Below are 11,456 nucleotides of genomic sequence, written 5' to 3' on the forward strand. Positions count from 1 at the left end.
TTAAAATAAGTAAATATATACAATTAAGAAATGAAAAACTAAATTAAACATATATCTGAAATATGTGTAGTAGAATAAATAATAACTAAATACACAATATAAGAAATAGAATATTATATTAAATATTTATCGTAATATTAGAATAAATAAATAAAAATATAAGAAAAAATAAATAATAAGTAAATATATTATATAAGAAATAAAAATATTACATTAGATATATATCGTAATATTATCATTGATATAAACCCAAGAAATTTAGAATAAATAAATATACAAAATAAGAAAATATAAATAGTAAGTAAATATACAATATATAAAATGGAGAAAGTAAATTAAACATATATCTGAAAAACGTATAGTTAAATAAATAATAAGTAAATATACAATATAAGAAATACAAAACATACATTAAACATCTATCTGAATAATATATTTATAAATAAATAATAAGTAGATATATAATATAAGAAATAAAAAAATTACATTAAACATCTATCGTATATTACAATTTGATATAAAAGCAAAACAGTTAGATAAATAAATATACAATAAAAAAAGAAAATATAAAATATAAGAAATAAAAAAAACTACAACAAACATCTATCTAAAAAATGTATAGTTTTACATTTTTATTATTTCCAAATATTTTATAAGTAAATATACAGTATAAGTAAAACAAACATACCATACAAGTAAAAGAAGCATACAATATAAGAAATATAAATACTACATTCTATCAAAATATTATTATTTGGGATAAAAACAAGATAATTAAAATAAGTAAAAAACAATATAAGAAAAGATAAAGAATAGGTAAAATGCAATTAAAAAATTAAAAATACTAAATTAAACATCTCTATGAAAAACAATGTTTAGTAAAATGAATAATAAGTAAATATACAATTTAACAAATAAAAATCTTATATTAAAAAATATATCTAATACTAGAATAAGTAAATATACAATATAAGGAAAAATACACAATAAGTAAATATACAATATTAGAACTGGAAAACTAAATTAAACATCAATCTGAAAAATGTATAGTAAAATAAATAATAAGTAAATATTAAGTATAAGAAATAAAAATATTACATTTAGCGTCTACGATAACATCAGAATAAAAATAAATAAACAATATAATAAATATAAATATTACATTAAACATCTATAAGTAATATTACCATTTGATATAAAAGCAAAAAAAAAAATATACAATATAAGAAATAAAAAAACAAACATTAAACATATATCTGATATAGGAAGAAATAAATAATAAGTAAATATACAATATAAGAGATAGAAATGTTATAAGTATATTATAATAAGTAAAAATATAGTAAAAAATAAATAATAAGTAAATATAGTATATAAAAAATAAAAATATTACTTTAAACATATATTGTAATATTATCATTGATATAAAAGCAAGAAATTTAGAAAAAGTAAATGTACAAAATAAGAAAAGATAAACAGTAAGTAAATATACAATAAGATAAAAAACTAAATTATAGTTTACAAGAATGTATAATTAAATAAATAATACATAATGCAAATAAATAATAAGCAAATATTCAATATAATGCATAGAAATATTACATTAAATATCTATTGTAATATTACCATTTGATATACAAACAAGAACATTAGAATAAATAAATATATTATATAGAGAAATTTTTCAAGATAGTCTTTTTTTAAGTTTTTGTCACAAAATAGCCTTTAATAATGAGAAAATTGTCCAAAAAAGTTTTATTAAAGAGTAAAAATACATTTATACCGTAGGGTTAACTAATATAGACTTAGGGTTTAAAATTAAGGGTGAGGTTTTGAGGATAGGATTTCAAAATTTAAAAAAATAAAAAAATTTAGGGAAATTGCTACAAATACCACATTCATAGTGCCACTTTTCATGTTTACACTAACCACTTTTACCACTTAATGAAGAAAGTATTTTTGAAAATGTCTCATTAGTGGTGGTAAAAATTAAAAGTGGTACCATAAAAGTGGTAAACATGTAATTTCCCCAAAAATTTAAAATAAAAAGTGGCTATTTTGGTCATTTTGCTTATTGAAAGCTATTTTTGTGACAAACATTTAAAAAACAATATTTGATAGAATTGCCCAACAATATATGAAAGACTAAATAATAAGTAAATATACAATATAAGAAATAAAAAACTATATTAAACATCTATCTGAAAAATATATAGTTTTCTATCTTTTTCTAAGAAAATATGTTTCCACATATTCAGAATTTTGTTGTTGTTCAGAATACATTGTAAAAAAAACTATATAGTTAACATCTGAAAATAAAAATAGCCATGCGCGTAGCGCGGGTTAACTCCTAGTTTTTATGAAAGAAAATAAGGGGAGCTCAATAACTAGCATCTGAACGCATGTTGTACCCGAGAGTTATTTTGGATGTATCATTATTATAACAGATTTATGGTTAAATATATAATAATATGTTTAAACTTTAGCCATCCTAATTTTTGGAACACTAAAAGAAAGTTACTTTTTTTGGTAAAAAATACTTATTAAGACAATTTTCAAAGTAACACTAACACAATAAAGCACTTACCAATCAATAGGCACTTCCCATCTATCTCACAACCTAGAATTCTTTTAATGCCCATGTGCAAAGTCCACCTCGTTTCAACATCGTCTAAACCCAACAAAATTAACTAAACTTTTATAATCATCTTTTTACTCTAATTATGTCATCACTTTATCAATATTTGTAGTTTTTAGCACAAAGTCATAGTCTTTCGTCTAATTGTACTTGTATGTATTTCCATAGAAGGATTAAAAAAAAGAAAAGAAAAAAAAAAACAAAATGCCCATATTAATTTTTTCTTTCAACATGATAGCACCTTTTAAACCATGTTTCTTGTAAACAATTATCTTCTTTACCTCCACTAATCACACTCATTGAAAATCTCATTCTACTTTCGGCTATGGCCACCCACTTTTGAGCTATCTCCGGAAAGTAGAGCTTTTGAGATGATGAGAAGTGAAACTTCGTTACAGACAAAACTTCGACTGGAGCTACACGGTCTTGTTGGATAGAGCATTCACCACTTTTCATTTAAACTTTCGTCTATTTAAGGTTCGAAAAAATGTTGTGAATATATATCTTTTAGTGTTTGACATTGCATGAACCACCTTTTGGGTTGTTCAACTGCTATAAGTTTGGTCCTTTATACATGGTAAACATATACAACTATTTCCTTCTCAGTTAAAAACAATCCACAATTTGATATCCACTAGTACGTGTCCGCTCCAACATAAATTAAGACAACTGTTGTAACATGTCCACGATCTTCTGACCATGACGACTAAACATAATTCTTTTCTCACAAATTGTTATCCAAACCGAAAACGACCTAAAAACAGTTATAGTAAAATGCATGAAATGTTAACCAACCACCAACAAGCCACCTTACAACATACATCCAAACTCATTCATCAATATGTGACTATAACTCTTTATGTGTTCACAATTTCATGAAACACTATATTTGGTTGTTCACGTGGAATAAACTCGTCGCGAAAATTTGTAATTCACTGTTTAATCAACTTTTAATTTTCCTCAATTCAATATCGACATAAATGTGTCCTATGGAACCTGTCCATATAGGCTTGACAACATTGTGAATACATTGTGAACACAACATATGTATGTTTCCACCAAATTTTGTCGATGCAGAAAAAAACATGCAATGTTAATGAACCACAAAAGTTCCAGCATACAACAAACATCTAACAACAAGGTGCTTCTTAGTTTAAAAAAATACACACAACCAACCAAGAAAGTGGCTTCTAATTACAATTTTGTGTCCATGTGGACATTTAATTAAGTACAATAAAGTATGTTCATGTAGACAACCCTTGCCACCGACCACCTATTCACTCACACATGTACATCTCTATAAGAAGCCTCACTCGAAATGATACCTTGTTCTCTTTAGCTTCTGAACCGATAAGGCCTTGCTCACTACCGAAAACATCCCAATTCACTCGAGATGATACGTTGTCCATTACTTTATGTTCTATCTGCAAATTTATAGCCTTACAAGTTTCATTCAACAAAAATCGTAATCAAACTGAGATATGAAGCATTGTGTTATATATTTCCTGTTGAAATCAAACTATATCCACCAAACATATCATGCTCGATTACAACGAAATCAAAAACTACCACATCTCTTGGTTCTAACAGAAATCCAAATAACTTACCTCCCATCATAGAATTGCTTCTGACTTACAATTGTTTCAGTTGCCACTAAGAATGACCAATTTGAAGTTGTTGGATACATACATGCCTAATCTTATGCTTTGCAATCACCTGCATCATAACAGCTATATAAATCCGGCGCAATATTCTACAAAATTGATTGAAAAATCTGGTGTTTCAGCATTTGGAAAAATTAAATTTATTTTATGGTTTTTGGCTAGAGTACAATCCCTTATATATTAATTGAGAAACATTACAACATTGTTTTGTAGCCACGTGTCATCATGAAAATGAAATTCAGATTTTTTAGAGAAATAAGTTGGTCCATCTTAACTTATATTATACTTTTTATTAAACTAACTATTTAATTGATATATAATGTACAAAAGAATATTCTCGCACTTTCCTTAAATAAAAGCTACGGAATTGCCTAATATAATTAACGTATATTTGATAATTAATGATTATAAATGATAAATATTTGATAATAATTTTTTTATCTTAGATATTTTTTGTTTAATGTTATATTAATAAAATATATTAAACAACCACATTAACCATATAACAAAATTTTTTTTTTTTTCTTATATGTTATATTTTGAATTTTTAAAACGACTATAAATTATTAAAAACGTTAAATGTCTCACACTAAAATTTTGTGATTAATGGTTTAATATTTTTGGTAATAACAAGATACAAATGATTATAAATCGTATGAATATGAAGTCTGATTGACTAGACATTCATATTATATATTAATATATATAGTTTAAACTTAAACTATATAACATATACAAATACTTAAATATGATAATTTCCAAATTTGCATTGAAACCTTAATATTTTAATTTTGAATTTTGCATTAAAAAAATCACACATTAGAATTGTGTGTTTATCATATGAGTATGAGTTCTCAATAATAAATATTTATATTAAAATATACTATATATTTATGTCCATGTCATTGAAATTTAGTTATATACCATATAAAATAAATAAAATGATTATTTTGATTTATTTACCAAAATATTATCGTAAATAAAAAAGATGTATTGTTTTGATTTATGTCTTTTCTCTAATTTAATTATATACATAATACGTAAATGAATACAAATAGATGATAATAAATTAAAATTAGTTTTATATATAACATTCACCCCGTGCAATTGCGTGGGTCTTAAGCTAGTTAAAGAGTAAATGAGCTTACAATTAAAAATGGGAGAAAGCTATATGGTTTACAAGGTGAACAATAATTCCGAAGATAAGATAATGTGTTGTTGGGGTTGAAGTTGAGGAATAATACTATAAAGTATTTTTTTTTTCTAAATACAAATGTAAACTAAGCTTTAGTCAGAACATGTGAAGTTAGAGGGAAGTATTGACTTTTTATCAAGGCAAAATGCTGATTCCTCTTAAATTGCCTTTATGTGAAAGAAGAAAGTGGAAAGTGCTTTTGTGTGTAAAAACTCCACAAATAATAGCATATACATATATAATATAAATATACAATTAGCTATATGGAAAATTGGGTTTATCCGACAAAACCTCATTTTCTATTTTTCATATAAATTGACAAATTGTACTTTCTCAGAAAAATTATCGGGGATAATTAATTACGGAAGCAAACCCTCATGCTTAGAGTATAAAAACCTGGACGGGCTATAAAAGTGTATCTTTCAAACATTTTTTTCTCAAATGCATGCTCCTTCCTACTAATTTGGAAAACTCCTCAACGATAGATCATCCGATTCTCGGATGAAGATATAATTTCCTATCACCACCATTAAGAGGAGGTAGCTACGCGGAAAGAGTTCCATTTATCCTCAGAGAGATATTCTCAAGCTCACCAAGATTCTAGATAGCTATAAGAGTCCTCCTGGTAGGATGATTAAGCTGAACATGTGAGATTTTGAAGAAATCAGAAATTTTAGTAAACAACGCATAGATATTACATCTACAATCGGATTTGAAAAAAATGCCTTATAAACTGTTATCTCCTCCACTCCAAAGTCATAGGCCTGATCTCTCGGACCTGAAACGTGGAGATTAACATAAATAGGAAGGGGATACATCTACCTCCATTCTGTGATATCTTCTACTCCAATCATTGATGGTGGTCCAAACTTAGGAAGCATCTCAGTAGAATAAGCTATTAGTTCTGGATTCTGAACATCACTCGTGAGGTCAACTAAGGGTTCCATGAGCTATCAGACCCCAAAAGGACAGATCCGAGCTTTCACTTCAATTTACTCATGCTTCCCACCGAGGATGTAAGGAAAGAAGTATGACCCGGCATGTCATGCATACGTGATGTTAGGAGTTTTCAAGGCTCCTAAGACAAATGTTGTAGTATAAATGATTGTCGAACCAGTTCTGAGGGATATCAAAGCACCGAGAATGCAAGTACTCACTTAATCTAAGTGCAACCAATGATTTAGATGGGTTTTAAGCTATGACTAAAACTAAAAAGCAATGACAGAATGATACTTTCTTAACTAAGGGAAAAGAGAACTCATGGGCATAGGGATTAGACCTTGGGTGATCAAGTATCGAACTAAGGATGGCAAATGATCAATCAAACTATCAACCTTAAGCCTAGACACAATTCTAAGCAAGCTCTATGTCTAGATGAATGCTCATTTGCTAACATATCTCAAACATCAAATGTCTTTGGTTGAATAATATGAAAGCAATCATTAATAACAAGTCTATTAGCTATCTTAGCATCTTTAACAACAAATGTCTTTGGCAAAGTATACTAAAAGCCTAGGAGAGTTGTCTCGGGCATTTCATCGAACACCTTTCGGGTGAGAAATGCCTAAGGATCAACTTTTGAGTGGCCAACTCAGAAGATGCATTATGATTACTCTACTAGCAAGGAAATATGAATGATCTACACTAAAACATCCTAGCTCTAACCTAATCACCCTTAATCTCCCTAACCCATGAATTCAAAAGGTGATTACTCACTAATCTCCATGATTTCTCTTAAACCCATATTGGATTTTAGATTAACCATGTAGAGAAATAGATAAGAAATCAACAAGAACACAAGATGAAAGCAATGAAATCTGAATCAAAAGAGGTTTTTTACTAGTTCTTCTCTAGAAAAGAGATTATCTTGCCTCCCCTGGCTTACAAAGTACTTAACTTAGGTTTAGAAAGTGTAAAACATCAAAACAAATGACCAAAAGGTCCCTGAAAAATCATAAGTTTCGTCCAAGCAAAACACGCGGAGGGACTTCGTGGTGTAGCTCCGAGACGTAGCTCTGGGTTGGGAGCTACCTTATGGTGTCGCTCTGGAAGGTCCCTCCAGGCCTATGTTTTGGCTTCCAAAGTGATGAAAAGGCGAGTGACGTAGGGGTGTAGCTCTGGAAGGTCGCTCTGGGTTGGGAGCTACCTTATGGTGTCGCTCTGGAAGGTCCCTCCGCGATACTCGACCAGGATGGATATGCCTCTAGTAAATTGATCATAACTCCTTCATTACATCTCCAAATGACTTGAAACTACTTCCATTAGAAAGCTAACTCAATTTTCTGTGTCTCCACTAAATCTTAGCAACAGAAGATTTCTCTAAGGCCTCCATCCATGCTCATCTTTCACCCCATTTTGGATCATAATGCTCCCAAACATCTCAAATCACTCCATGGCACACTCCAGCACCTAATAAGGACAATGAATGCAAAATGCAACCTAGACATGGCTAAATCCTAATCTATATGATGAAAATGCTCATGGATGAATGGATAAAACAATGTAAATATGCAAGATATCAACTCCCCCAAACTTGTTCTTTTACTTGTCCACAAGTGAACTTTCTAGAACTCATAGGGAGAGAGGTTGAAGGTGGGAGCACATAGCCAAAAGAAACACAACTAGCACACTCTCTTATTACACTCTAGCTTCTCTAGGCCTATCTTAACTCTTTTTGTTCTTACACTCATCATCAAGCATCCACACATTCAAATCAACCAACTCTCACATTCATTAAGCACAAAACATCAGGTGAATTCTTGCAAATGGTCAGTTGGTCCAAGTCATTTGGTTGGGTAAGGGAAGGCTTTTATTCAAGTGATTCAAGAGATTCAAAACATATGATCTTTAAGGTGGTTTACTCTCGAAACAAGTAGCCTTGACATTGCACATAATATATCTAAGAAAGGGATCAACTAATGCATACAATGCTCAATCTCCATTGTTCTACCCTTTTCCCAAACATACAATTACACAATCATTCCCAAATGTCAAACCCAACTCACATCTCTCACCAAAAGATCCTAAGAACATCAACTCTTTCTCTTTGAAATCTACAAGGGATTTTTCACAACCTCAAAACATTTCTTAGCTCTTAACAACTTTGCTAGCCCCCTTTTTCTTTTCTTTTTCTTTTTTTCTTTTCACTTTTTTTTTTCGTTTTTTCTTTTTCCTTTATTTTTTTTTTTATTTTTTATTTTTTAGGCTGGGGGCCAAGACTTTTCAAAACTTGAGCTAGAGGATTCTCTACTTATCCCAACAAAACAATTCACTTAAGCACAAAGAGTCTATTCTTTTTTCTTTTTCATTTCTCCCAAATCATAATCACAACACTCACCCCCCACCTATAGCTAGACAATAGAGTGCCCAATCTAGCAAGAATGAAGATCAAGCATTGTCGTTCCCGATACTCTCAACATTATGCACATGTAAGACTTTCCGAAAAAGGCCTCACTCATCAAACAATGAAAGCTTAAAAGGAGGGAAAGGTTTTGGGAGTGGTCTACCACTAGAGTTTGTCAAAATAAGATTGGCATAAAGGATGTGACAACTCAAGTGTGTATAGCCATGACTCAGTACACAAGGGACCATGAGCAAGAGGCATTAAGTTCGTTCAGTTCAAATAAGGTTGTAGTTGGCTTCAAAGACTGAGTTTCAGCAATCAACAAGTTTCAGGAAGAGTTTTCAAGGCTCGAAACATACAAGTTTTTTTGAGAGGTGCAAAAGCTACTCAGGTGCAACGTAGTGTTCTTTACAAGGCATTTAAAATCATTGCTCCCAATGCATGTGAATGCAACCTATATGCTCTAGACTCTCCTAGAAATGCAAATGATGCAAACTAAATGATTGATTTTTTTTTTATATGCAAATAGGTATGCAATGCATGACTCAATGAAACAACATCAAAGCAAACATGATCAAATACTTGGTACCTCCCCCAAACTTGAGTTACACAGTCTCTGTGTTGTCAAGTAGAGAGAGAGATACCGAAAAGAAGACTAATATGCAAAAATAAAATGGTATATACAGGGGAGTGTGATGGGTTACCTTCTATGGGGAATGAGTAGAGGGAGATGATCCCTCCTCGTCGTCCTCAGGTGGTAACTCTTCAAGGTGCTCATCAGCAGGAGTGTCCATCTCTTCAATGTAGAAGGCTTGCCCGAACACAGTTGGTTTCCTCATTTTCCTCTTGATGTCAAAGTGGAGGATGTTCTCTTTACCCAAATGGAGATCAATCGTGCCTTCCTTCACATTAACAATAGCTCCTGCTGTAGCTAAGAATGGTCTTCCTAGAATCAATGGATCTTGAGCCTCCTCACCCATCTCAAGCACCACAAAATCTGTAGGTATCTCATACCTTCCAATCTTCACAGGGAGGTCCTCTAAGATGCCCACAGGATACTTCACTGAACGATCAGCTAACACCAGAGAGAGTCTACACTTCTTGAACTGGGTGAATCCAAGCTTCTTTGCAACAGACAAAGGCATCAAGCTGACACTAGCTCCCAAATCGCAGAGACTTTTCTCAAATACCATAGGTCCAAGAGCACAAGGTAGTGTGAAGCTTCCTGGATCCTCTAATTTCTCTGAAGCATCAAGCCTCTGGATGATGGCATTGCACTCATGGGTAAGAATCATCATGCCTTCCATCTCCTTCTTCTTTGCAGCTACAGCATCTTTCAAGAACTTGCTGTATTGAGGAATCAACATAAAAGCATCGATGATGGGCATTGCAACCTGAGCTTCACTCATTTGCTTCTCAAACAGAGCCTTGTATTTCTCTAGCAGCTGCCTCTTGAATCTACCAGGGAATGGAAGTTTGGGTTCATAGGGAGGAGGAACAAAAGAACTTTCACTTGCTGGAGTAACAACTTCACCATCTTTTACTGTCTTCTTCTCTTCCCCAACCTTTCCTTTACCTTTGGCTTCCACTATCTTTTCCAAGATCTCGTCATTGATCTTCTCATCAACAATCACCACTTCATCATCTATGTTGATGGCAACCCCCTCACCTAGTTTCTCAGCATCCTTGGTGAGGGTTTTAGGAGGTAACTGTTTACCACTCCTAAGGGTGATAGCTTTGGCCTCCCTGGGGTTTTGGTCAGACTTTCCAGGTAGAGATCCTTGCTGGCGATTCTGGTGAGTGTTCATGGAAGCAAACTGATTCTCTAAATTCCTGACTGTAGAAGCAAGGTGAGAGAATTTGTTGTTGAGCTCATTGTAGCTCCCATCAATCTTGGTATGAAGGTTCTTCAACTCATAACCAACATGCTTCTCACTTCTAGTCTGAGACTCCAAGATTTGTTTCAGTAAGGTATCAGTGCTGCTTCTTGGGAGCAGAGGAACCAGACGAGGGGTTTTGCTGAGGCTGATAGTTGCCTTGCTGGTTGTTTCTTGGCGGATAGCCACTCTGTTGGTTGTTTGGATAGGATTTCTGTTGGTAGTTGTTGTACTGAAAGTTGGGCTCCTTTTTGTACCAGCTACCATTGTTGTTAATGAAACACAACTCCTCTTGACCTTCCAAACCCTCAACCTCATTGACAGCAAGTGGATCTTCCTGCTTGGAGTTACCAACAAACTTTAGCTGCTCTTGGGTGGCTTTTTCAGCAATGAGTAGGTCGATTTTATCTTCCAAAGCTTTGATCTCTTTCCTCGTCTGCTTATCATCTGTTCTACTGCCTCTGTCGTGGTCTCCACTGTAGACTGCATCACTCTTTACCATGTTGTCAACCAGCTCTTCTGCATCCTCCTCAGTTCTCCCCAAGAAGAACCCATTGCTAGCTGTATCCAGTCTGGCTCTGTACTTAGGAAGAGCACCACGGTAGAATGTGCTCAGCAAGCTCTCCTTAGAAAAGCCATGGTGTGGGCATTGAGCTTGGTAGCCCTTGAATCTCTCCCAGGCTTCACTGAAGCCTTCCAAGTTCTTCTGTTGAAAGCTGGAGATCTCGTTTCTCAGCTT

General features: G+C 32.3%; 1 non-coding gene across 1 annotated transcript; it reads left to right on the forward strand.

Annotated features, from left to right (window-relative positions):
* The first annotated feature begins 11,349 nt into the window (after positions 1-11,349).
* LOC117133851 lies at positions 11,350-11,456 on the forward strand. Its single transcript, XR_004457892.1, has one exon. It is a non-coding gene; the product is annotated as a small nucleolar RNA R71 (small nucleolar RNA).

This window comes from Brassica rapa, chromosome A04 (genome assembly GCF_000309985.2).
Source record: "Brassica rapa cultivar Chiifu-401-42 chromosome A04, CAAS_Brap_v3.01, whole genome shotgun sequence".
Classification (NCBI taxonomy): Eukaryota; Viridiplantae; Streptophyta; class Magnoliopsida; order Brassicales; family Brassicaceae; genus Brassica; species Brassica rapa.